General features: G+C 43.0%; 2 long non-coding RNA genes across 3 annotated transcripts in view; one reads left to right on the plus strand and one right to left on the minus strand.

The window, feature by feature from the left end:
• The first annotated feature begins 376 nt into the window (after positions 1-376).
• Positions 377-27,467, plus strand: part of LOC121076130 — a 71,857-nt gene continuing 44,766 nt past the window's right edge. For both annotated transcript variants that reach the window (XR_005823341.1, XR_005823342.1), the window contains exons 1-3: positions 377-466; positions 1,351-1,420; positions 2,823-2,961. This is a non-coding gene — a long non-coding RNA (uncharacterized LOC121076130). The remainder of the gene's footprint in view (positions 467-1,350; positions 1,421-2,822; positions 2,962-27,467) is intronic.
• The window catches only part of LOC121076137, a 44,255-nt gene continuing 41,164 nt past the window's right edge, over positions 24,377-27,467 (minus strand). Inside the window, exon 3 of the long non-coding RNA XR_005823344.1 lies at positions 24,377-24,701. This is a non-coding gene — a long non-coding RNA (uncharacterized LOC121076137). The remainder of the gene's footprint in view (positions 24,702-27,467) is intronic.

Below are 27,467 nucleotides of genomic sequence, written 5' to 3' on the forward strand. Positions count from 1 at the left end.
AGCATACTTCTAAAGAGAAAGGCAAAATAAAAATACTGTGTTAAATCATTTACCAAATTTATAGTCTGTCATATCTTGCTACCTGTCCAGCCATGTTGGGCAGGGTTAATATTGCTGTGGAAAACTGAATCAAAGATTGTCTGATTTACTAGATCTCAATCTTAACCAATATTATGTTACATTAATGGGAGGATGGAGGTGGAAGCATTTATTATACACAATGCAATAAAACAGTAAATGTAATTGAGAAATGGCTGTGTCTTGTTATATTTACTTTTGTTGTCCTGAAATAGTAATAGTAGTAGAGTATTTCCTCGAGCCTCCCTTTACTCATACCTCTTATCTCTAGACACATGCACATGTCATTGCAGGATAGCTGGGGAAGGGGCTCAGTTGCCACCAGGAGTACCAGTCTGTATGCATATTCTGACCCTACAGTAATTTCTTGCTCCCTTTTCACTGAAGAGTAAGCTGCTTCAAGCTTTTCTTTTTTTTTTTTTTTTTCTTTTTTTTTTTCTGCTGAATAAAAGCATGTGAGTGCAACAGCAGATACTACTTATTCCTGTGCTTGCACAGTCATAGCGCTACACTGACTTTGGAAGAGCAATGCCGGGTCCTGAGTGTAAACCAGACCAGACCGGCATCCATGGGCTGGAGTTTTCAATGGGGCACAAAGGAGTGAGGACAGTACCCACTACCTCATGAAGCTCCCTTAGACCTTTGTGAAAGTACCACGTGTTGTGCTTATCTCTGTGTTCCTAGTTAATAGCTCTGGATGGTTTAATAACAGTGAAGTTAGGGCTCCATACTGTGATTAGTACGATATGCTGTTCATGTGCAACCGGTGTTGGATAGCTGTGCCATTCAAGGACACCCATAGCTTTCAGCAGTAGTTATGTTAGATGGAGAACTTGAGCTAACTTTGCTCAAGTCTCAAACGATGAGAATCTTTCCCATGACTCTGATTTGAAGTTAGATAGAGCCATATTTTGGTATGAAATTTATGCATACCTCATAGAAAGTGTCCCTGAAGGACAGTGTTGAAACACAATGTTGGAGGAAGGTTTAAGAGAAACTTGTACAGCTGTGGTCAGAGTTACACTTGAGACTGTTCTCATGGATGTACAAGCTGGTCTCTACTGACTCCATTTGCAGCAGGACCTCTCCTTTATCTAAGGGAGGTGGTATTTTTGGTGGTCTGTCCTTTCAGCTGCCCTTCCTCCACCAGCTATTGTCAAATGCATCGAGTTGTTATATGACTGCTGCATTTATTATGCTGTTATATGACTATGGATTTATAGAGATGAAAAGTCCAATAGGTCTGAAATGATTTCTCTTTTTCAATGGCAGGAGCTGTGGCGGCAGCAGCAGGTATATGCTAAGAATATCTCTGGAGGAGAGAGCAAGAGCAAGGATACATGTAGGTATCACTTTGCACACAGATACTCTTCTCCCAAGGTAATTGAGGAAGTAAGCCAATTAAGCTGGAAAAATGCAGCTTTAGTTGAAAATCTTTGTCTGATTCTGCAAAGGTTTAACCAAACCTCTGGGTTTGGCGGGAGATTCATTTTAAGAAAAGAACAGCTTAAAAATTCCCTTTATTTGTCAGCTGTCAGTCAGAATCCCAGTCTGCTGCCCCAGTGGTAAACATTTGGCTCCACACTGTGTGTGTCTGTCTCTGTGTCCCCAGCCCTTTTCAGCCAGCAGGAACTAACACTGAGGAGTCAACATGTCTTTATTACTGAGAAGTCACACTATCTGTATTCAGATATTGCTGCTGTTATCTTGAAAATCTGGCTGTGTAGTGCTGAGAGCCAGAAACATTCATAAAACTGTTTCACTTCCCAGGTCTGCCGCTGAAGCCTGATCATTTGGCTGTAGTTGGTGGTGGCTTCACAGGAGATACACCAGCAAGACTACCACAAATAGCACTCTAAAAAAAAAAGTCAGCTACTCAGGTGAGCAGAAAGAGCTGCTATGGGGTATTTATTTTAGGTTAGAAAGTGCCCTTGAAAGTAAAAGCTTCTAGTTAGTCCCAGAATAGGTACAGCAGTGGTAACGATTCTACCAATGTGTTCAAGCTCTGACCATAAGGCAGTCTCTGTGTCACGGCTTCTGTCCTTGAATTCATACCTACGGGTTGCATTGATGTGGATTTTACAGATAGCTTTCCACCAAGAGCTGGATAAGAATGTTAACTTCCTCTGCACAGACTTCTAAATGCCTGTTGAAATTATAATAGGTTTTGGCCACGTTACCTTGGGCTGGTTTATAGGCAAAAGCAGGGTAGGTTCCATTTGCATGTATTAGAAGAGCTGGTAAGAGAGATGGGTATAAGATAGTAATTTTTGTAGATAATTCACTTATTTAGGCTAGATAAATGTCCAAAGAAGAAGAAGCTTCAAGAGGATACAGCCAAGGTAAGTGAATGGGCAGTAGGCTGACAGATCTGTGTTGGTATGCATGTATATTACTACATACTGGAGAGCTAAAGGCAGGTAAGGAGTATTAATACATCTCATGTGAGTTAAATACAGCCACAGAGCTAAGGCGCTTAACACCACTGACTGCCTAATGGTGTTTCATTAGCACCATGCTTTTGAAATAAGTTCTACCTTCTATGGATGACAGGACAAATTTACACCATTTCTTGTATTTTGCTCAGAGACTGGCCTCTCATAGAGAAAGGACCATGCAGTAGATGAATCTTGCATGAACCGATCACCACAAAAGACTATCAAAGATAAAGGGTTCTGTAGTCCATTACCATCCTTCTGAATCTTTCATGTTATTAATCTCATTATAATGCCTCTTTTCAACAGGAAGCTATCAAATGGATCCCAAGAATGTGGACATTCTGACCCAGCTCATTCAGATTCACTTATCTCACAATAAAAAGCCTACCTGGAATACACCAGCTGTACAGAAGATAAATAGTTCAGATGTCTATTTGGAACCACTGTAAGTAGATCTTTTCTCTCCAGTAACGTAATTTTATCTTGCTGTATCTAATTGCAGGTAATTGTTGACTCTAACTATGAGGTTGCTCTGTTTTCTGCTTTAATAACGTCTCTAAAGCCTGAAGCTATGAGAAGAATCAACATTACTTAAAATTGTTTCTTAATGCTTTCAGGGATTTCAGTAGCTCAGAACTATAGTATCTTCTTTTATGGAAAAGAAGTTCTGAAACCTCCTGTAAGATGAGAAAGTTCATGAATCGGTTCAGTAGTCAACCCTGACATGTGAGACAGAGACTAAACTAGCCAAGTGTTCTCCTAACCAGATCACACCCAGAAGCCATTTCTGATACTCCTAAAATGTAGAGATGTGATATGACACTTCTGTTTCTGTGATACTTCACTGATTTACATGTGATTTGCATAAGAATATCTGTTTGGGGCAGCAGAATAACTAGTTGCTGTGCACTGTTAAAGCATATCGGTGGCCTTATATTCATGGCCAGTGTAACACCTGGAATTTGACTTGGGATGATCCTTTCCAGCCACAGTCCTCCCATGCCTGAGTAAGAGCTGCCTCTCCATTCAGCTGTAGGTGTCTGTTCCATTTGTAGCTATCCCTGTCTTTTAAATTCTTCAGCAAATTTGATCCCTGCACTAGAGGGCAGTCAGAGTCAGCTGCACCAGCTGGTAGGTACATCACAGGAGCCCCAGGAAAAAGTGGAAAATCTGTGAGCCGAAGGGGCTCCCAAGTCTCAGGACGTGCCTTTTGGTCTTTCATCCTCTTAGTATTAGCCATTTGCAAGGGCCAGAAATGAGCAGCACACACACTGTTGTTTCTAATCATGAATGAGAAACTGAAGTGTAGTGGCTGGATCCCTCTCCTGAAGGCATTTATGCAAATCAGTCCCTCTTCCTTGGCTGTTCTTAAACCTGACTTGGCATGTATTGGGTATTTTTTGGGCCCGCCTCATAAATTTTGTATGTAGTTAAACCAGAATGAAAATAACTGGATAGTAATGAAATGCTATAAAAATTGATGGATGACATAGTTCCAGTGGGACAGGATTTGGACGGTGATCATTGATTTCAACAGATATCTACATGGCTGGGTTTGTCGAGAAATTCAAGGGTGATATATCTACATAGTCTTTATACCACTGTACAAACCATTGAAACATTTCCGGCTCCTCCAAAGCTTTGTGCTATTCACAGATCCAATTGACTTGTTCCACATCATATTCCTGAATGGCAAAATTCACTTGTTTGGAGGGTCCTGCAACATTTCAAGTCCCGTTTGAATTGTAAGACACTGAGAGTATCCATTCCCTTACTTGCTTTCTCCCTGGGCTGGATGAACGTGTCTGGCTTCTGGCTGCAGGTTGGTAGGGACCCTTGGGCTGTGCCCTGTGGTGTGTGGCATGCAAGGGCATGGTAGATCCTTTTAGACAGAGAGTGGGCTCCCATGGGACAGGACTCCCACAGGATAGAGTTTCCATGAGATTTGGAAAGGAAAGCCATCATGACTGGAAGCATATGTGAAACACAAAGCAGAATAGAAGATGGACTTTGATGGCAATGGGTCTGGGACACCAGCTACCCATTTTATTTAGGAGAAAGGAATTTTTCTCCTTCACAGCTAGCACTGCATTGTCTGTGGCGGTATGAGTTTGCCTCTTGAGAAGCAGGCATTGCCTGCTGCCTTGGACAAGATACTAGACATCGTGTTTGCTAATGCCAGCCTGGCCTTGCAGACCTTGCAGTGTGTTGAAGGGAGAACCCTGGCAGCCACCTGCTTGGAAATTCCTGCCCTCGCATCCAGACAGATTCACAGAGCTACAAGCGTGAGGAAAGCATATTGAAATAGGAACCTGATGTAAATACCATGCTGATGAGTGAATAGCAAGTTTTAATAAGGAGCAGCCCTCTTTGCAGACCAGCCCCAAATAGATTTTGAGTAAAAGCTGTTCTTTTTCCATCAAAAAGCTTTCCAAAGGTAGGGAAATATACAGCTCTGTTACCAGCTCTGGTGATGTACTGTGCCACCAAACTCTGTTTGTGAATCTTCCTCCTCTTGCACCCTACATGAATTGCTCAGGGCATTCCCTAGCCCAGTAGCATCCAAACTGTGTTTTTTAACATCTGCAGTCAACAACCTTTTGTTTTGGCTTGCTGCTGCTGTTCATGGCTCTGTCACCGCAAACACAGGCACAAGCATTACCAAAAGCAGAGCCCCATATGGAGGTGACAGTTTGCATCTGGAATTGATGAGGTTCATTAAGTCTTCCTTCTCCCTTCACATGCTTAAGCAGGAACCAGGAAATATAGTCAAGATTTTTTGTTTTTTTCTAATTCCTGCTTATTCTTTTCATAAAGGACTGGCAATCTGTAAACATCCCCAAAGCATAAGGCGTGTTCTAAGCATTTGCTTTCTCAGGTTTCAGGTCTGTTTACACTGTGATAAGACCAAATAAATGAAGGGCAATAATAGCATCTCTATGCTTTGTTTTCTGGCTGGCATTTCCAGTCTGGTCTGGAACAGCTGAACTCAGGGATTCCCACTGTTGTCAAAAGATGAATATGTTCAGGGCCAGTCCTGCGTTTCTTTTATTTTGCATGCCCTGAACTCCCACCAGTTTCACTGGATGCTGACACTTCTTGCCAACGGCAGCATCAGATCTGCCAGCAGGAATCTTCTGTGTTGAGGCTGGAGGAGATTTATGTCACATTTCCATGTGCTGAGTGTAATCCTTTTGCTGCAGAATAAGGACATAGGGAGTACAAGATCCTGCCATTTTGATTTCATAGTACTTCACAACACCTTTGTACTCTTCATTTCTGCAGGGGACTGTATGTGATGCAGGGCAATAAGGAGAATGGCTAGAGCATTAGGAAGTGTTTGTCCTGATCACCGAGTCTTAATAGCTCTCAGGCATGAACAAATCAGTCCTAAGAAGATAAACCAAATCCTTTTTCTTTTTCTTTTTCTTTCTTTTTCTTTTTCTTTTTCTTTTTCTTTTTCTTTTTCTTTTTCTTTTTCTTTTTCTTTTTCTTTTTCTTTTTCTTTTTCTTTTTCTTTTTCTTTTTCTTTTTCTTTTTTTCTTTTTCTTTTTCTTTTTCTTTTTCTTTCTTTTTCTCTTTTTCTTTTTTCTTTGTCTTTTTCCTGTCTTTTTCTTACCTTTTCCTTCTCCCTCTCCTTCTCCTTTCCCCTTTTTCTGTTTTTTTTTTCTTTTCCATTTCTCTTTCCTTCTCTTTCTCCTTTCTCCTTCTCTCACTCTGCCTCCCTTTCTCCTTCTCCTTTTCTTTCTCCTTTTCCATCTCCTCCTTTTTAATCTCCTCTCCTTTGAACACCAAAATTTCTTTTAACCTTCTCTTCCAAATTTTCAGACAGCTCTGGCCTCAAACAGGAGCTTGTATACCAAAATCCCATGAGAGAGGTCTATTCTTACTGTATTTCTGGCCTATTTTTACTATCAAGAGAGATGGATGCCCTCTGATGCATAGGGTGGTATCTAGAGTTTTGGACTTTTCCTCTGCCCCCTGTGGCACTTGTCCAGAACACATACTCTCTTGTATGTGAGGTACTTGTCCACATACAAGGGGAAAAAAAGCCACTACCGAGGTGAGCTGCTGTCAGTATGGAGAGCAGAAGGGTGGAAAATATCATACAGCATATGATATGAAAAGAGCATGAAATGACCACCTGAAAGGCCCGAAGAGTAATGGACAAAGTGACTGAACTTGCTCACAGTTCAGGTCAGGCTTTTTGCTATCTAAGGTACGTTACCTGTTTGAGGCATTTTTCCTTACAATAATGTTAGTAGATTAGGTACTTGATTTATGAATAAGAAACTGAAAGACTGAAAGAGAGATAAAGGAGACATTTGCTCCACAGCACACAGGTGGTAGGGCTATTCCCAAGGAGAAAATGCTGGCTCAGAGAGATGGACCTAGGTCACTTCTAAATGAAGCACCAGGTACTCTACAGTAGCATTCCATCCATCCGGTGCTGACAATGAATCCTCATGTAGCTGTGTCTTTTTCTGTAGCTTTGTTGGCCTTAAAACTGGCTTGGTCTTATCTGTGCAGATTGAGGTCGAAGATGTGACTTGGGTTGTGAAAGAAATGGCAGACGAGAGAACTGAAGTACGCTCCTGGGTGCTCCACACCAGGGTGCGATGTCCTCTTAGCAGGAGTACAGGGGGAGCTTCTTCTCGTGGCACTGTGCCTGGCCCTGCAGAAAAGCAAAGCTTTCCTCTTCACCAGAGCTCTCAGTCTGTCACCTCGCACCAACAGTGCAAGATATCCTTTTGGGAGCACAGAAACATAGGCCTCTGTCCCTGAAGTTTACAAAGAAATGAAATGTGTCTTTAAAAAAATGTTGACAGTCCTACAGTCATCTAAAATCCCTAGTGGGTCTAAATCAAGTCTTCTACATAAACCTTGTTAAAGGCTCTGCAAATCAAATCCTGCCTCCTTGGAGCTTTTCCCCACAGACTTCGGTGTGCTTCAACAGGTATGGCTAAGCTGAAAGGCAAACGCAATAGTGATGATACCCAAGGAGGGAGGAAAATCCAGTATATTGCCTTCATACTGCAGAATATATGCAGGCAAGGGCAGAAGGGATGGGGGAGCAACAAACCCCACTGTGTTTCACTGAAGTCAGAAGAGTTGCTGGAGAACCATTTCCATGGCAGCAGTTCTGTTGAGTTAGTAGTATTTTTACATAACAGTTTTTCAGACTAAAGCTGCAGTTCAAAAAGAAAAAAAAAAAACTTAATAATAATCCGTGGGTTTAAAGCAAGATATATTTCACTTCTGTTGTCTCCTTTTCCTTTCTTTTTTTCCTTGGGAAAAATGTCTAATGGAAATTATACGTGTCAATTCGACACAGTAGTACATAAAATGAGAAAACTTTTCAGAAATTTTTCTCCTCCTGTTTTAGAAGTTGATTCAGGCCTGTAAACAGATGCATTCTTCATTGCATTAGCAGTTTATTCCATTTTTAATCAGCCACATGATGCTATCCAAATATCATTTAACCTATAATCGTCTTTTGTACAGAAGCCCAAATATTTGTATTGCTAGTAAGAACTCATTAAGGTAGCATTCTCCAGTTTTTATTTTTTTTCTGAATGCTGCCAAGAGGTTTAGTTACAATAAATTCAGAGATCTGAAAGGCTACAGCCTGAGTATTGGCCTTAACTATAAAATAACTATTCTGTGAACTAACTATCCAGTTAGTACAATTACATATTTCTGGTAACAGCAGGTCCAGTCTGGTTCAAAGGCAATATGCCTGCTGATGTATAATAGCATAGACTATATGGTAGTTCCTCTTTCAGGGCAATCATAGACTCATAGAACCCTAGAATCATTAAGGTTGGAAAAGACCTCCAAGATCATCTGGTCCAACCATCCCCCTACCACCACCGTCACCCACTAAACCATGTCCCTAAGCACCACATCCAACCTCTCCTTGAACACCCCAAGGGATGGTGATGCCACCACTTCCCTGGGCAACCCATTCCAATGCCTGACTGCTCTTTCTGAGAAGAAATGTCTCCTCATTTCCAACCTGAACCTCCCCAAGCATGATCACCTCAAAGCAAAAACATTAAAAATCCTTGAAGGTATGCACTGTACATGGTGTTGCTAGGAATGCTGCTTTCCTAAAAAGCTAATCTTTTATTAAAGCAAGAAGTTTGTGGGCTTTTTTCATCACTAAGAGAGTGTGGCAATGTGCAAGGCAAGGGCAGGTTACGCTGCATTCTAACAAGCCTGACCTGGCAAAGCTGAAGGGAAGGCCAGAAAGAATGCTCCGTGCATGGCAATCTGGAATTGTGCATACAAGCAAATACTCTGGTACCATGGACATTTCAGATCTGAAATACATGCACAACCTCTAGACCAAAGGATCCCTAAGTGGTTTATTATGCTGATCTATCTAATAATATTGTGCAAACTCCAAAGTACCAGTATTTGGTAAACATTCACTTACCCACCTCTGATATGGAGCAATTGCAGGAATCAATCGTAGTTACTCTCTAACAGCGTGCAACAAATGAAGCTGTGATTTGCGGCTAGAGGGAGGGAAGCCCTTATTCATTCAGATGACAGGACAAAGTCTTGTAGCTGATGCCCTTGCCATAATTTTACGTGTTCTTACTTTGATCTTACAAAAGGAGCAGAAGAGATTGAATGCCAGGCTAGGGGCAAGGACTTGAGTCCTGCTTGGTTGCCAGCATTGCCTGGGGGAGCTCGCAGGAGGGTGCGCAAGCACTGACTCAGCATGAGGAGTCCAGGGGCAGCTAAGATCTCCTTGGGGTGTCCAAGAGAGTGACCGGGGGAAGCAGGCCTTCAGTTCTGGGTAGATGGGTTTGGGAAAGAGGCAAAGAGGAGGGTGAAGGGGTCCAGGCATTTGGAAGACACCTGATGCCTCCTCGCTCCACTTCTGCCTTGTGTTCCATAGGCAGCTGTGCAGGCAGCACCAGGTGCTTCAGCACTTCCACCAGGGTCTGCGAGTTTTGCCTGCAGGGTACCCTCAAGTGGCTGGCACTAGGTGTGTGTACACAGTGCCCAGTTGTTGCTCAGGTCGGGCAGTGGTATCAGCAGCATCAAAGGGAGCTGGTCTGGAAATGTCACTGCCAGGTTAACCACTATTGACTATATTAACACACGAGGTGGTACAACAAGTGGCTGAATGTTTGTCATGGCAGGTGACTGCAGAAGATTAGGAAGGGCAGCAGGCTCACTATAGGACAGGGCAGCGTGATCTTAAGAAGGCAGAGATACAGCATGAAACTAGTACAGGAAGAGGAAAAATCCCTGAAGTCTTACTGACTTACCATTCATATGGCTTAATGGTATTGCAGTGCTTTGCTGGCATCTGAATAGTAAAAGGTTCAAATGATGTTCTCCTATGTTCAGCAACAATACTGCAAGTCAGCCAGAATCACCTTCTTTTTTCTCTGCAGGCATGGCAGAGCAGAATGACAGTTTTTCCTACAGAAAAAAAAAAAAAAAAAGGAATTAAGCTCTTAGAGCTAGGGTGATCTTTTTTCTAGGTGAGGCTGGGTTCCGGTTGGTTGTTTTTTCCTCCATACCAAGCTTTTTCAGGTTTGTATTATTTTAGTTAAACATGTTACTATTTCAGTCTCTCATGAGCCCAAATCACTGACCTAATACATCTTCTGAGATAAAATGCATTCTTTGATACAAGAAAAGTTTTGTCAGTTTAAAAAATAAAACACATTCTCATCAGCAAAACAGTGTCTTTAAGATCAGGTCTCTGGTTCTGAATTTGCAAATGAGTGCTGATTCAAGTAATCCAGTATTTTACAAGCTAGTCAGCACCCCACAATGTCACATTGAGGCTCAAAATATATTTAAAACGGCTGTGTGCTAAAATCATGCATGTGTCCACCCATTTCATTACAGTACTACCCTAAGTACAAGGTCAAAACTTTACTGTAATTTAGCTAAGATTCTGTAAAGAAAGAAAATCCATTATGCTTTCCTTCACCAGTTCAGTTTATTAGGTGTTAATTTAAAACCTTTCGCTGCAGTGGAGAGCAAAACATAATCAAAAAGTGAACCTGGCTAGAGGCAAGTGGTGAAGATAAAGACACTTAATTGTTCTGACCCTGCAAAGAGCAAATCCCAAGCACACAAATCAGTGCTACTAACAGAAAAACAAATCAGGTCTTTAACATTCTCTCAGCTATATCTGAGTCATGGCATTTTAATAACACCACTGAGAATGCTATTGAAAATTACTTAATTATTGAAGGAAGAAAATCCCTGGCCTAGGCTTTCTACCCAATCTCTTCTTGCCATTGCTGTAGGATTGCTCTGAAAAAGGCTGGCCTTACACTGGCAGAACGCTTGTGGAAGGAAGTCTGTGGAGTTTGCTTTAACTGTGAGCTGCAGGAAATAGTGAAAAACTGAGTGTTATGGTAGGTGCTGTCAGGCAAATGGCCAAGTCCAAGAAGGAGTACAGGCACCTGGACTCTTACTGGTCTCCGTGACAGGCTGGGGCTTTGATATCTTCAAGGAACTGGTCCTGTATCTTCCTTTGCCTTTTTAGAATAAACATACCAAAGTTCAAAAGCTTGCTTAGAACAAAGAAAGCGGTGTGTTTTCAGAAGCCATGGGCAAGCTGGGCAGCAGTACAGAAAGGAGAGTCCTGGCGAAGATGGTTAGAGAACCCGAGGCAATCTTAGATTCTCTGACATGCAGAGGGGTTGTACTGTGGTGCTGGATGGAGATCAACAGTGTGTGCTGAAGCGTGTGATGATACCTCACAGCTCACTGATGGCAGTAGTGACAGTGAAGCTCCAGGCACACCCAAGGGATGCACTAGTCCCAGGGCAAATGAATATTCAGGGCTCAGTGGTGGCTCCGAGTGTCTACCACAGGCATCTGAAGTGCCCCAGGTTTCCTAAAGAACCTCAGGGCACAGGAGGAATGAAATAGCAGCGTGAGCTGTGCCCTCCGGTTAGTTTGTGTCCTTGCCGAAATCCTCAGAGGCCACTAAACCAAGTGCACATACTTCACAGCCCTTCACAGAGTCAGAAAAATACAATCTCCCTGAAAAACCTTTCCCCCTTAGAGAGATCTAGGAACGTGTCAGTTCTAACACATGGCTGCAGCGGTCTATTGAATTGCAACACGTATAGGTTTGATTTAGGAGTCGGCAAGCTGAGATTCCATCAGTAATCCCACCACTGATGAAGAGTTCCCCAGGAGTCGTGTGGCCTTCACAGGCCGTGCCACTTCAACCTGACAGTGCTGTCCTCTTAGGCTCACTGCTGCTTATTGCTGAGGACATGCATGCTACGCAAGAAAAATCCTGGTGCAGCACCTTCTCTCCTGTGCTGTTGCTTCTGTACTCTGTGTAGAAGGCCTTTCAGACCAGCTGTGTACACTCAGGTACAGAAAAACACTGCACGAGAAATTAATCCTTCCCTGGGCAGGCACTGGGGGAAGAGGGTTTGTTCTGCCCCTCTTCGGGTATCCAGGAGGTTAGTCTTGATGGCAGTGAAACCTGAGAGCTGCTCTTTGCTGAATCTCGTGTTCGTGATCCACAGTGGACTTTGTTTTGCTTTGCTACACAGTCTTCAGGGTTGGGTCAGCAACCAGCCCTTCCAGCTTGTGCTCGCAGGAGCACAGCCCACTGTAAAGTAAACAATTTTGCCTCCTTAGCATAGAACTTCATTTGTGGCTCCTGTGAAATATCTTGGCTGTAAACCTAGCTAGGGAAGTTGAACAGTTTTGCAGAATTAAGACTAGCAAATTAAAGCCTCGGTTAGGATCTAACTCCCAAAGGTGGATGTGCTCTAAGGAGAAATATAAAATTTATTTTCTTGGTGCAAAAGTACAACATTACTTAATTCATTATAACATGTCAGGATTTCTGTTAGGATGGGAAGCTTGAAGAGGAATGTATACTTTTTTTTGGGGGGGGAGGGGGGAAATAAGAAATACAAAGAACCATCACATATGTATAGCTACTGGGAAAAAATAAAGAAAAATCCAAACCCTACTGCATACAAACAGAAGAGATATCATTTTAAACATTTTGAGTGCAGCACTTGTGTTTGGGGTGACCAATTATCTGCCACATTTTCATGGCTAGGGAAACGAAAAATATTACAGTAATTGCAGGACTTGATCAATAGATGAGTCATTTAATGAAAAAAATTGTAGCAAAGAGCCCAAACCTTTTAATTCAAATGCATTTTACACTCCAGTCCTGTTTAATTATGCAGCTATGGCAACTTGGATGGAAAGTGATAAAGACTGTCTGTATCAAGTGGTTTAATAAGATTTTATTTGTAAACTGCCAGTGAAGAGGATGATAAGTAGGACTGGATCCTGACCTCTCCTGAGTAGTGTTGCATTTACTTAATCCAGCTGAAGAGCTTGCACACAGAGTTAAAAGGAGTTTAGTAAAACTTCAGCAAAACTGGAGACTCATCACACTTCGAAAGGCAGAAAGAGGAATATCTGACAGCTTGCATTGTGACCTAGAAACTAAATCTCTCCACTTTATATATCTGTTCTGCACCAAAATGAGAAACATAGCCCTGCCCTCCTCCAGGAATTGTAAAGTACAGTCATACAGCCTGTAAAAATATATAGAAAATACAAATATTCTCCGAACTTACTGTAGGCCTTTATTTTGCTGTACTTTTTATCTACCTTGGTTCTCCTAGTCTTTGGTCTTCGGTGTTTGCTAAACCTATTCAGAAATGCAGTGCCAAACAACGCCCTGTTTCAGCTCTGCCTCTTTTATATGGGAAGGTAGCCTCTCAAATGTGCTCATCCTAGGCAGTGATAGCTACCTTCACCCACAATTAAGGTTGCACAAGTCTGTCCATTACTAGAGTCTCTTCTTCTTTTTTTTTTTTCCTAAGTTGCTTACGACTTCGCTGAATTCTGTTGTTCAGAATTTAGTGCTGAAATGTGCTGAAATTTTCCATGTTAGGTGTTTTCCTCAGGCCTTTTTTGCTTAATTTAAGATAGAATAACTTAAATATCACCCATTTCTGAGACCAAGATGATGCAAAATGTGTATATGTCCTCATGTTAGAAATCTTACTGTCATTTGGAAAACTCTGGTGCATTCACTCCTTGGCCTTGTTGGAGGGCACTACAAAGTTCCTCTTCTTTTCAGAAGTACCTTTTGTCATTACTGTGGTATTTCTTAACATGTGAAAAAAAAACATAGGACCGGAGCACTCAGGCTGTGCCTGGTTAGAAAGGGCTTTGAGTTTGGAAATTGTTCTGTAAAAATGTGCCAGCCTTTCACGTAGAAATCAGCGTAAGCTGAAGTGTCACAGCAGTGGCAGTGCCTGCTTCATCTCAGTCAAAGAGCACAGGCACCAGAGACAGGAGTTTCAGCCACTGGCAGAGGCTTTTCCTCTCCAGATCCAGAGCCTATGGGCTGGGTCTGTTTTTCATCTAGAGACGTTGGAGCATTGTGCACTCATCAAGGGAATTAAGTTCAACCAAGGAAAATAGCGGGTTCTGCCCCTGGGACAGAGTAATGCCGGACACAGGTAGAGGCAGACAGACCTGGGGGTGCTGGCTGGCAGCAGGCTCAACAGGAGCCAGCTGTGGGCCATGGCAACCAAGAGGGAAAAACACATTTTCAGGTGCCTTAACCACAACATAGCCAGCTGGTCAAAAGAGGTGATTCTACTGCTGTATTTAATGTTGGTGTGGCCTCACCTTGAGTCTTGTGTGCAGTTCTGGGCTCACAATATAAAAAGGATGTTAAGGTGCTTGAATGCATGCAGAGGAGGGGAACAAAGCTGGTGAAAGGGCTGGATGCACATCCTGTGAGCAGAGGCTGAGCACACCTGGGTTGCTCAGTCTGGAGAAAAGGAGGCTGAGAGGTGACCCCACGGCTCTGTGCAACTCCCTGAGGAGGGGAAGTGCAGAGGAGGTGCCGGCCTCTGCCCCTGGTCACCGATGATGGGGATGCACAGGACCGGCACAAAGCTGCACCAGGGGAGGGTCAGACTGGATGTTAGGAAAAATTTCTTCACCATGAGGGTGGTCAAACACAAAAGCTTCCTTCTGAGGTGGTGGATACCCCGTACCTGTCAGCGTTCAAGAGGCATTTGGATCATGCCCTCAGTAACATGCTTTAACTTTTGGTTAGCCCTGAAGTGGTCAGGCAGTTGGACTAGGGGGTCTCTGAAGGTCCCTTCCAACTGAACTATTCCATTTGTGTTCAGCACACAGTTTTGAAATACCCTGGGAAACTAGGTGCTCTGGGGTTCTTCCTGGGGTAAATCTACAGAGATGAGTTTTCCACCATGAGTAGTTTCTCTTTTACCTCAAATAGTGAAAGGCTGATGAAGAGCTGATGTTCTAGCGATGTATAAACCTTGTGAGGACTGTGGTTAAATTCTAATGTCCCCACTCTCACTCTTTTTCTTATTTCTTTTAATACTTTGGAAGCTGTATCGAATTTAATTCACACAATACCATGAATGCTGCAGCCATTCAGAACCCAAAATTGTCCTTGCAGCAGTATTCAGCTCCCCTTTATGGCATGAGAATGGTATGGAGAATACAGAGAAATACTTGAGAAATGATGATGTCAAGGTGACAGGCTTGAGAGCTACATGCACCTCTGGACTCTGCTCATTAAACTCTCTCCTCTGGGATTTCCGACTCTTCCCACAGAGCTTCAAAGTATTGTCATTTTCTTTGTATCGGGCTTCTTTTTCTTGTCTCTTCTGCTTCTGGCTTATGTTAATGAAAGCATTTGTACATTGTGAATGAAGAACACCTCTGTGGCTAAAAGCAAGGGTTATGGCAAGGTGTCAGACCATTCATCATGATAACTGTGTCAGAAAGAAAAGTCAATTTTTATTTTTTTTTGAGGTGCATATTTACATTTTTCCTCTTCTGAGAGGATCTGTAGAAGAAGATATGATATAAACACAAGTCCAGAGCAGCTAAAGAGACAAGTTCAATGCAAGCACAAGCAACACAGGCCTTTGCCTTGGGCAGCAGGCTGCTGGGGTAGCAAAGTGATGATTGCCAAGTGCCTGCTTGGCCAATAAAAGCCTTTACCTGCTGTTGGAGCCATTTCTGCTACAGCAGGGACCAGGTTTCCTTCCTTGGCAGCTGCTGGAGGACCCAGTGCATGAGGGCAGGTCCCCAGGATATGTGGCACCCGTTCCGGTTTTTCCTTCCCTCCTTCTGCCCTGACACCTGCCTTTCCTCTCCAAGCAGCAAAGGTAACTTTGCGTGTGCTGCTCAGTTAACTTCTGTAAGGGAAGGTGGAGTTACTGACATACTAGAATAAGACTCTTGAACATGACTTCATTTATTTAAAAATATTTATGAGTTTTTCCTCTAAAATGCAGAACACTGAGTTCTAGGAATGATCTATGTATCTGACTGACCCTTTCCCACTCATGAGTAATGCAGTCCTCAACCTCAAGCCATTTCATCTCACCATTGTACATGCTCTTTAATTCTCTCCCCCCACATGCTTACATTAAAAATATGATATATCCACACACTCACATAAAAAATATATAAAAAATGATGTCAAGAAATAATATAAATCTAACCTCTTTTAAGTATATGAGCAAAACCAGCAAAACAGTTTTCCATATTCTCTGGTCAAATTTGCTCTTGTTATATATCCATTAAGAGATGGATAAGCCCAGCAACTTCACACTTGTGTTGTGGATTGCATCAGGATTGATCATCAGGAGTTGGACTCGATGATTGTGGGTCCCTTCCAACTTGGATATTCTTTGATATTCTGTGATCATCAAGGCAGAACACAGCTGCACTCAACTTAGGGAAATTTGCAATGAGTTAATGAAGTTGGAAGTGTTCATGTTAGAGAAACCTGCAGTGCTAGAGTGGCTTTAAGACAAGATCCCTGACATGCCATTGATGTTGCTTAACTCTTAGTACTAATGAGTTTAAGTGGCTTAGTTATCTTAAACTGCTCTAAAGGCTTAGACTGATTTAAGCAGTTTAGCTTATAGTTGTGCCAGTCATGGTTCATAGGGTTGACGGATCCTGATTAAAGTAATGTATGGTCAGGAGGCATCAGCTCATACAGTTCAACTCTGGTGAATGTTCAACATTTTGAAAACTTTAATTTCCAGGCTTTTTTCCTGATTTTTCTTTTAAATGGAGGACTACCACATGTGAAAATAGAGGCTTTGTAGCACTGAGGTTCAGGGCAGAGATGTATTTCCAACAGCAAGGATGTTCCCAAATATTAACACTGGATCTAGGAGTTGATCTGAAATTCTGAAACAATACTTCAGTGCTCTTTGGCATTGGAATTTGGCATTTCCTTGCTTTTTATTTTTCACTGGTGTCAGGATTTTCACCTAGGAATAGATTATTGAAATAATGCCTAGCTTTTGTGCAGCACTTACCATCTGCTCGGTAAAGTAGCTGCTTGCATTGCCCACTCCAGTTTGAAGAAACACAGTTGACAATCTCAAGTTTTGAAGGTTTGCAACAGCTATTTTGTTTGACATAGTAAGAAGGACACCAGTGCCTCTTCTTTCTCCTTGAGGAGGGAACATGCTGTTCCCATGAAACAAGATTGGATCGAGGACTGAAGTTCAAGACACATCACTAGCAGTCTGTCTGGAAGCATTTGTGTAAGAGGCAAAAATAAAGGACTGTCATAAGCATCAGGAAGAGTTTAAAGGCACACAGAAGAGAAAGGAGTGCAAAGACCTGGGTTAGGCGGAGACCACAGAGGGCCCCAAAGGTAATGACACTGAACACAATCCCTGCAGCTCTGTAATGGAACATGTTTCCTTTGCTAATCATCATCTGCAGAGTGCAGCTTTTTCCAGCACCAATTGATTGTAATTATATTCTGCATTACCACTGTTAATGCTGAAAGGCTGTCTGGAGCTCAAGCTATGAAGGAGGGTTGCAACCCTGCTTTTCTTTTTAGTGTCCCTTAAGCTGAGGGGTTCCATGGCTAGGTGGTCAGCCTCATCTTACTATTACAACTCCTTGCTCCTGCTGAGAGTATATGTGCTCATTGGCAGTGAGGTCCTCGAAGGAGGGGTTGCTCTGCCATTGGCTCAGTTGGAAATGTAAGAATGGACCTTGCTGAATGAATATTTATGTCTGAAAGATGCTTAACATGCTTGGCACACTGCTAGAAATGCTTCACTAATAATAACAGTAGTAATGTCTTTCCAGTAGAGATCTTTACAAACACAGAAGAGAAAAGAAGCAAGAGGAGTAAAACACTATCCATTCGTCTTGGAGCACATTCAGGAAAATCCTTCACCAGGGACAACTCAGAGTTAAAAACTACTTTTGCTGCTGCCACAAGCTCCAGCTGGTGAAAGGAAAGGGTCTGTTTACTTTCGTTTTGGATGAAGAGGTAATGTTTATGTGTTCCGAGTTTTCAGACAATGACATAGAAACACTAAAGAGGGTAAGAGAGAGCTAGATAACAACGAATGAGAAAATGAGAAAATGCCAAGCATTCCTGGGGCCTTTAGTTTAGTTTTTAGTGTGTTTGGCACAGACACATTTGTCATAGGCACACGTCATGTGTCATTTGGGCTCTGCCTCGCTTCTGTCATTTTAGGATGAGACATGGAGCATTCCCCCTGCTCCCCTTTCACCAGTCATTCCCAGTCCTTTAGCACCGTCATCACTTCACCGCTTTACTGTTATAAATACCTTCACCAACTGCCTTGTGAGGAAAGAGGTTGTTACTGCATCCATATGACTCATGGGAAACTGGATGACAAGGATATTAAGTGGTTTATCCAAGGATACTCTGAAAACCTGGGCAAGTCAGGGAGCTGGACCTTCATCTCCCAAGTTCCAGCCTTTCGCCTTTCTTTAAGGAGACAGGACTTTAACAGAGGATGCTCGTACTCTCCTAGGAAGCTTGTCAACTACTTGCTTAAAATCTCTAGAATAAAAGTACACAGAGTAAATCGACCCTTTGTGTTAGAACAGACATTGGAAAAAATGTATTAACTCTTTTAAATTTCAAAGGTCAATTGTGCCTTTAGATAGGCACACTTTACTGCTAAAAGCTTTGGGTTATATACCCAAGCTTACATAACACAAAGGTGTAATCAGTTCTGAAGCACAGTACAGTAGCAATTCTACTGCATGCAGCAATTTTGTAAGAAATCACAGAACAGCTTATAAAAAGGACATGAGATTATTTGTGTGTTTGTAGCCTGGATCAACCTTTTCTAAAAAGCTAATGGGTGAGAGGGATCAGAAATTGAAACTACCTACCCCGTTCTGCTGGTTCCTAATGGTCCTAGCAAGATCCCTAATTATGGGAAGTCATGGAGAAACTAAACAAAGCCACACAAAAGACTGTATCTGGAATTGCAAAGCAAAAATGGAAAGCACGCTGGGAATCCAGAGAAAAATACCTGCACAAACAATGTGAAAGGAGAAAATGTAAAGCTTGGAGTTTTTTCTGCTCTATTGTTTGAGACAATAGGGATTCAGAAAAGAATTAGTCTCCATCAAAAGGTAGAGGAGTTGGAGGAGTAAGACTGCTGTCAAAGATGGGAAAAACATGTCAGAACCAGAATCTTTACTTGCTCTGTGATGTCACCCCACCTGTGTAAAGCTGTGAAGTCAGTAGTGAGGACATCATCACAACGCCTGGGTGACTGATCAGACCTGGCTTTCCTTCACAGAAGAGCCTGCAGAAAGTGAGAGAATAAAAGGTGACTGTGCAGTCTTCTGAATTACCTCTCTTGCCACCAAGAGGAAAGACAGAGAAAAGGAGATAGTCTATGATGCAAAAAGAGAGAGAAGGAAAGGAAATCAAAACTAGGTCCAGAGAACAGGAGAGTCCAGGAGATGCGAGGATTTATCCCAGCGCTAGGCAAAGGTCTTACAAGCATGGAAATACAGGAACCATTCTTGTGTTGAAAGTGTGGATCCTGGAATGATTCTCCCTGGCAAAGAAGGTGATCAGAAGGGTTTTCTAATTGATGCTTGGGCTAAGACAAGAAAAAAAGGGCACATTTGTTCTTAAATTGATCTCAGTTTAGGATTGAGGAGAAGATTTGAAAGATAACAAGGTATTTTTAAGGGCTATTAGAGTTCAAAGAATGAATAGAGCTTAAAGTAATTTGATAAGTGTCAGAAGGATAAATACAGAAGACTTATAGAAGTCTTCTCTCTAAACAGAAGACTTATATATATAAATATAGAAGACTTGTATGACCTTTCTTATAGGTCAGAAAGGTACTTTTTGTCCACATCTACATCTGAGACAGATGATCTCTCTTGTTAAACTTCTGCTTCTCATTTGCAAAAACTGGATGATACCCGTAACCTCTTAAAGTCAAGATAAAAGACAGCATCTTCCAGAGTGGAGTGAGCTATGTTCTGCCCTCACATCTATTGGCCCTGAAGTCATTTTAAGTTTGATATGAAAATTGGAAAAGAGAGACCAGCTGTGGTTTCCATTAAGTAAATCCCCTTTCTAGCAAGGGTACTTAATAATTCTCTAAGCATCCCTTGGATGTGTTTACTTTTCCTTCTCCAGACATCAGACAGGACTTCTCTCTGAGCCTCAGGGCTGAATTTTGATGGCAAATGTATCCTCTGTTATTTGCAGTTACATATCAGCAGGTTAACGGGGAGGCATGGAGAAGAAAGTTTGGACAATCTAATGGAGATGTGAATGCCAGGGACTAGACACACAGTAAGCTGTGAAAGATCTATGCCACAAATCATGTCAAAAGAAGCAAAAGCTAACATTTACCTCCTCATCAGTTTAATGCTCTCAGCTGCAGAGATAGAAAGCAGAAGGGAAATGAGGAGGAAAATCCAATCAGCCACATGGTGCCAAATGGTTTCACCTGCTCCTGGGACCACAGGTTGACACAGCTGTGAGACAGCCCTCACAAACGTCCTAGTCTGAGAAAAGAATTGTGTCAGGGGGACAGGTGCTGCTGATTGAAGTTCTGTGCCAGATAAATATATAAGGAAAGCTGTAATGGGCTACAGTTTTTTTTTCTTAAGGAATTCCACTTATGGAAGATTAAAAATTGTATTCATAGGCCAATTGTATTGGTTGGAGAAGGACTCTGAAACAAACAAACAAACACTTTCTTTGGTTCTTAGACTGGCTGGCTAGAAAGAGTTAGAACCTTTGATTTCTAAGATTCAATCCTACGTGTGTAAAACAGGGTTGATATCCTTTCCCCACCATCTCTCAGAGTTGTTCTTATATCCATTAAAGTTGTAATAGAGAAAAAGTGTGTTTTCACGATATGGTGTAAGGCTACCAAGGTGGCTGTAATGTGGCCATAGGACACAAGCATTGTTCAGGGCTGGCCCTAAGCAGCTCATTGTGCTGTAGAGGCATGCAGTATGGTACTGTACTGAGAGTACTGGGGAGAAATATGCACAGGGAAAGTAGCAGTGTGTTCAGTGAAGGATTCAGCTTGTGTGCAGGATACAAGTTGTGATGATAGATGGGGAACAAGGAAAGTAAGAATGAGCATGTTTGATTATTTGATCCATGACTCTATGAGATGGTAAGTCCAATTCTTGGACCAGAGCAACCGTACCATGGCTGCAGGATGCACTGTGCTGAATCGGTACATACTTACTCTGCTGTGTCAAACGCTTTTTAAAGAAGTGAAGGGACACTCTGTTCTGGCAGATTGTATATCATGCAGTCTGCCTGTGCTTCACTGACTTCACGATGAGTCAAGTATGGTCTGTCCTTCCACAGCTGGTGTAAGTCCCCTATATGAATATAAAGAATCTTAAATGCCATTTTGTGAGCTTTGGCTGGAAAGATTGTTAAAATGTACTTGCATCTGATCTAGATAAAATTTGTAACACTCAGTGACCTGATAGCACAAGGCCACATATCAATAATTGTAGAGTCGCTGTTCAAGTTCCCCAGTTCCCCACGCGGAGTGTGGTACAAGTTCCTCAGACAAAACAGCTTGTGATCCTGCAGTTGAAGATAATATCACAGTGCCCTACCTCCAACAAGGAACAAAAGTTTCATAGGCAGTTTTAATCCTGGCATTTCCTACCTGTGACTGCGTGGTTTTGTGCCCTTGATGTTCTTTTTGTGTGTCGTATGATCATAAGTCTACGCTCCTGAGTGTTTTCCACACAGTACTTGGGTATTTTGTCTATAGCTCTTTAACAGTGAGCTTTTGTGTCTTCCTTTGCAGAACTTTTGCTACCGCTCTATTTGTAATCCTCAGTGATCAATTCTGCAATGAAACAAAGCAGCCTAAGACATGATTGCTTAAGCATCTACAGTAATGAGACTAAATGTTTTGGCATTGAGGAGCTGCTCTAAACAGAGCTTCTTTTGTGATAGATGCCTACTGGAAGTTATTGAAATCTCATATCAGTGTTTTTGTTAAGTTTTGAAACATACTGCTTCCTTTATTACCTGCATCCTTAGCAATTCTTTTCGTCATTCAACAAATTAATAACGCCACTGTGTTAGAAGCCAGTTTTGCATCTGAACTTGTGGGCGACTTTCACCAGAAGGCAATTCAGTTACGTACTGTGTCAGGTGCAAGGTGCTGGGGCCAACCTGGGACAAATACTGAGCTGGTTTGTTACTGGGCTCTTGGATGTGGAGCTGCTTTCATGCCTCTGCCAGGAAGGGATGAGCAGCCTTCCTCACCGTGAGGCTGTTCCCTCCATCCCTAACTGTTGTCCCATTAGGAGCTAGAGCAGCTAGTCTGATTTTTAAATGGGAGCTTGCCCTCGGTAAGATCAAAAAGCTTCATGCTGAGAATTGAATGCACTTTTAAATAAATGCAGCACCTCTTCAGAGTAGTGTCAGGTTTTCCAGCGACAAAGCAAGTGAAGCTATCTGCTCTACTCCAGTGACAGAAAAGGGAAGGAAGGGGTAGGAGGAGTGGTGGTGACCCTGCACAGAGATCAGAGCAGGGAGGACAGATCATGCTGCTAGCCCTGATGCTGGAAATAGCAGCTGTCTGCACACTCTGAACACGGTTGACCAGAGGTGCTGGCTGCAGAAGGCTTTGTGGCTCTCCGGTGCTCTAGAATAGGCAAAATAGGAAGCTGGGTTGTAGCTGGTTTGCGTGCTTTGGTTTCCTGCTCTAGGAAGTTAACTGCAGTCTTGATTCCTACCCCCAGCCCTGCACCTGCCTACACAGGGCCTTGATTATCTCTCTTTGTCTTCAAAGTGCACTTTTTCCCCACTCGCTGCTAAATCCCTGCCCATTCTTGTGTATGGTCCATCAAGAGAGCTTAGTAGCACTCCTTCATAATAAGGATGCTCATTTAGTTCCAGTGGTGACAGTCTGTGTGGTCATACTGAACGTCTTTGGTTCCATCTCCTGCTGCCTACCTCGGCAGGGCGGGCTGCTGCAGGTCTAGGGGTAATGTGATGGATTGTCTCACATGGCTGAAGTGTGTGAAAGGACAATGAGCATTCCTGCTAACTGCCAGCAAGGGTAAATATTGGCTTTATTAGTAGGCACTTCTCTCTTTTTCTTGCCAGCATTTCAGTGTTGCAACAGCATCGTTAGTTCTTGTCTGCTTACTGCTGAGGCCGTGCAGACTGGGAGACTGCCCATGTCCCTTTGAATCCAGGAGAGTGAGGGGAGCATTTTCCCCCGTGTTACAGCCAAACCCATCTTCTTCCAATGTGGCACAAGCCTGCTACACGAGCTTCATGCTGGAAGTGTTGAGGGAGAGGGGTGGCAGAGCAGGAAAAGATGGAAGTGTGGCCAGAAGGCTGGTGCCCCTGATACCCCGGACATGTGCTTTCAGCAGCGGCAGCAGGGCAGAAGAAAAGTGAGCAGCATCTCCTCTGTCCCTAGGGGCAGACCCCACTCTAATCCTGACAATGTGATGGGGACAGCCCCAGTTTTGTCTGCACCCTGGGGCCCTGCCAGCTGATCACAGCAGGGAGCCAGGGCAGTGCTTCTCCAGGAGAGAGGGAATTAACAGATGGAAACAGAGAGGGTGCCATATATTGGGGGAGTGTTTGGTGCTCAGGAGTATTTGTCCTGGGGACAGTCCTAGCTTATTGAGGGCAGCAGACTGGGGATTGCAGTGCATTCTGTGATCCAAAGGTTAAAAAGAACATTATTAGGCAAGTGCAATTATTAGCAAGTGCAGAAATAAAGCAAGGAAGCCAAGCCAGCTCACAGAATATAGCCCAAGAGATAGTTTAACATATTTACATAGATTTACACAGAATTGCTTACTAAATTGCTAGGCCTTGCTGTTGCATACAAGTTGCAAAGCATAAAACAAATGCAGCTTCCTAACCTCTTCTTGTTTTCTGATGCACCAAGTATGTACAGCAGGTTTGTTTGGATCTCATAAAAGGTTGGAGGGGTGATGTTTCCCACAGCGAGCTGTACGCAGGCTGGATCAGAGCAGTGCCCCTGCTGACCCTAAGCACACTGCTGACCTTGCACACAGGGAGCACTATGCAGTACTGTGTTTCCCTTGTAGGCAAGGCTTTGCTCTGGTTTAGGAATTGGGGAACAGCTCAAGCTAAACCAAAAGAGCCTTCTGAAGTCTAAGGGGTGGTTATCCAGTCCTTTGCACTGGTTTAAAACTCATCTTTAAAACTTACTTACAAGCTTATTTTTTAATCCATTTTAAATTAAATCAGTGCATTTTTCTTGTGATAGCAGGGGAAAAGAGAATAAAGGAAGGGAAGATGGCAGAAACAAACCTGTTGGATGTGTATGTGCATGCAGCCTTTAAGAGCAAGGCCTGGCTCTGGCATTTGGATGTAGCTCTTTCTTTTCTCTCAAAAAGTAAAAGTCCAGAAACTTTACTGGCTGCCAGCCATTGATAGTAAACCTGGGTGGGACAGTCTCAGGTTATAATAGTTACCTTCTCCTTACGATTTCAAACAAGGAAAGCAGAGCAGAAGCATGCGTGGAGTTGAGCGAAGGGATAAGGAGGTGTCAGCATCTCTTAAAATAATGCTTTCTCTGCCAATAACTTGCTCTTTTCCAGTGGACAAGTCATTTGGTTTCTATGTGCCTGGGATGGTGCCTTGATGGCACAGAGTCTTCTTTGGTGATACTGGTTTCAGGTATTGCTCTTTCACTTCCCGACATCATCCTTTCCTTCCCTTTCTTCTCCCTCCAAAGCTCATTCCTGCTCCTGTGCCACTGCATGTTACTGCCGTGTTCATCGGTCAGCATTTGCCCAGCAGTGTTATCAGTCTGTTAATTGCTGAGACTGTAAAATATATATTTAAAAAAAAAAAAAGGATTTTGTGAGGTTTGTTTGGAACAGTTACACCATCTGATTCATGGAGCAGTGCACAACTGAGGGTCAGCCTTCTGGGAGGTAGAGATGGCACAAGGGACGAGTGAGGAAGATGCAGAAGCGGCAGACACCGCAGACCTTGCTGCCACCACATTCTTCATATTGACAAACCACAGCCTCCATTTCAGCACTAAACAGCAATGCGAGGATGTGCCATGAGTCATTACTAAAGGATGTTTGCGAAGTGTTTTGAGATCCTTACAGATAGAATGCAGAGAAATGTCCCTGAAGAGCAGAAATCTCTGTTCTTACCCTGCAAGATTTGCTAGGCAGAAAGTAATAAACAAGAACTATTGCAGGTCATGGTTAGCCTTAGAGCATGAACTCCAGCTTGGGAAGGTGAGACCTGGATTGTGTAAGAACTGCACATTTTGAGAAGAGGGTGGGGAGAGGTGAGGGGGTTTTTAAGTTGCAGATACTTGGTGGTGGTCTAATAGCAAGAAGGTAGAGACGAGACTCACAGCTAAAGGTTAAGCTTTTGACCCTGTTCAGTATATGGTGGGCTGAGCAATTTTAGTCTAGCAGGCTGAGAATTTTGACAGCAATAAAGCTATAATTTGCAGTTACCAGTGTAAATGTTATAATTCTCCCACTCCATGATAATTTGTTGTCATTCTCCCCCAGCTCACTTGTCCTGTGTGTGGTGCTGGCAGAAGTGTTTGTGTCGTAATGCTGTGAACCAGATAACCATTTTGAAGGGAAAGTTATTTTTCACCCTAAGCTAATTCAGCAGACAGCTGCATGAACCTAGGGTCAAGGAAGAGTGTGGTGCAGGAGCATGAATGAATGGTTAAAGGTGAGGAGCATCAAGGCTCTTTAAATCAAGTTTAGCATCACTGATGTCTCAGTCTAACCAGAGCAAAAGAGGGAAATGAGCTCTTGCCTATCTTCTAGAAGCCTTGACTTCTGTGTTTTTAAAAGACAGATGAGCAGAAATATGCACCAAGGCTTGACAGATAATTACAGCCAGGAGAGAAAAAGGAGGAAGGGAAAAATCAAACAGGTTGGGCAGAAAGATCTTATACAAGCATTTTGTGTTGCAGAAATCTGTTTGTAAAAGAAAAAAAAACACAGGGAGCCCTCTTTCAGTGCGTCCCTTGATTTGGCTGCAAGTTCACAGCTCTCATGAGCTTCTCTACCCTCCACTGAGGTACTGGGGGCAGTCACCATCGCACTCACACACCCTGTGCTGTGCAGCCCTGCTGCCACTTTGGGTCACCCAGTAAGCTGGATCACCTTGCTGATCTGGCCAAAAACTTGTCCGTCAGTAATCACTAGATCTAGTGCAAATGAAGGGCTTGAAACATGCAGGAGCCCAAGTTGAGAAGTTTAAGACAATTTGAAACAGCTGTGAGGCAGATCAGGAACCTATGGTTCCCCATCCCATAGCACACCTAATGTGGGAGCAAGAAGGTAGTGTTCAGGGAATACAGTTGGCCATGTCGTGCACTAGATGTTATGCTAGGCAAATAGTTACAACCAAGCAAAAGCTGTTTTACAGAGCTCTGAGAGCAGGGCTTTGTTGTGTTAAATGTTTTGTTTGTGAGACCGAAGTAGAGTGTTTCTGCTCTGAAAAGACACCAGACTCCAGACCCAGCTCGGATGTGATGGGACAAGTTGTCATCAGCACAGGAACATTCAGTGTCCAACGGGTAACAACTCCTCTGCAGTGACATTGCTGCTGGTTTTGGGGGGACTTGAGATGGGATTTGATTGAGGAGGGGTTTGCTTCTATGACTAGGAGAGATGGGGGGGAAGAGGGGAGAAAAGAGGGAAGAGAAGTTGTGAGAATCTGTTGTGGAGGGAACACAGTTCTGCGTCTGTTCCTGCCAGCCTCCAATACAACGACCCGTGCACCTGTCTCTTTGATACACATATCTTACCCTTTCTTTTTTTTTTTTTTTTTCCCCCCACAAGCCTGAAGACCCTGGGGTAAAAGACTCCCTATGGCTCTTTGTCTCTGTAAAATGAGCTGGTCTTGTGTAGTAGCTGGTGTGAGGGACATTTGTTTTTAGGGGAGCTTTTGCAGAACCAAGGAAGCAAGGACCCCTATGACAGCAAAAAATCTCTTTTTTCTTCACTTGTATGCTGCTGCTGTACACTGCTAAGCTGTTAGCCCAAATACGACTGTATTTCAGGAGCAGGAAAAGACCTTGTAAAACCCTGAGGGATCCCATGGGATAGGATGCACTAGGCCAATGTGAAAATCACGCAGCACTTGTGCTTTAATTGCCAGCTCTGTCCTTGCTCATGAAGTCAGCATGCTCTTCTGACTGGGCTCCCCATAGGCTTTCTGCCAGCCCAGTTATTGCAGAAATTCTGCATCATTTTGGATGGTGGTTTTTGTATGGCACAGCTTTAAGCTCTGCAGGCTTGGTTCTCCTTTTTTGGAGATTGGTCTCCTTTTTTGTTTTTATTTATTGCTTGCTTTTATTCTGCCCTTTGTTTCTTTCACCGTATTGTTCATTTATTTGCACTCCCTTTGTGCCTTGTCTCAAGGCTGTGAGCTGCGTCTCAGTACAGGGAATTCATTGCGCTAACACGTCAGAGTGGAAAGAGCTCCCATTCAGGCACAGGAGTATTTTTTTAAAGGGGAAACCGTGTTATCCACAGCTTCAGGTTTGTACAGTGCGATGAACAAAGACTGTCCCCTTTGGCATGGCTTTGTCTCCTGCT

The sequence above is a fragment of the Cygnus olor genome, chromosome 1 (assembly GCF_009769625.2).
Source record: "Cygnus olor isolate bCygOlo1 chromosome 1, bCygOlo1.pri.v2, whole genome shotgun sequence".
In the NCBI taxonomy this organism is placed as follows: Eukaryota; Metazoa; Chordata; class Aves; order Anseriformes; family Anatidae; genus Cygnus; species Cygnus olor.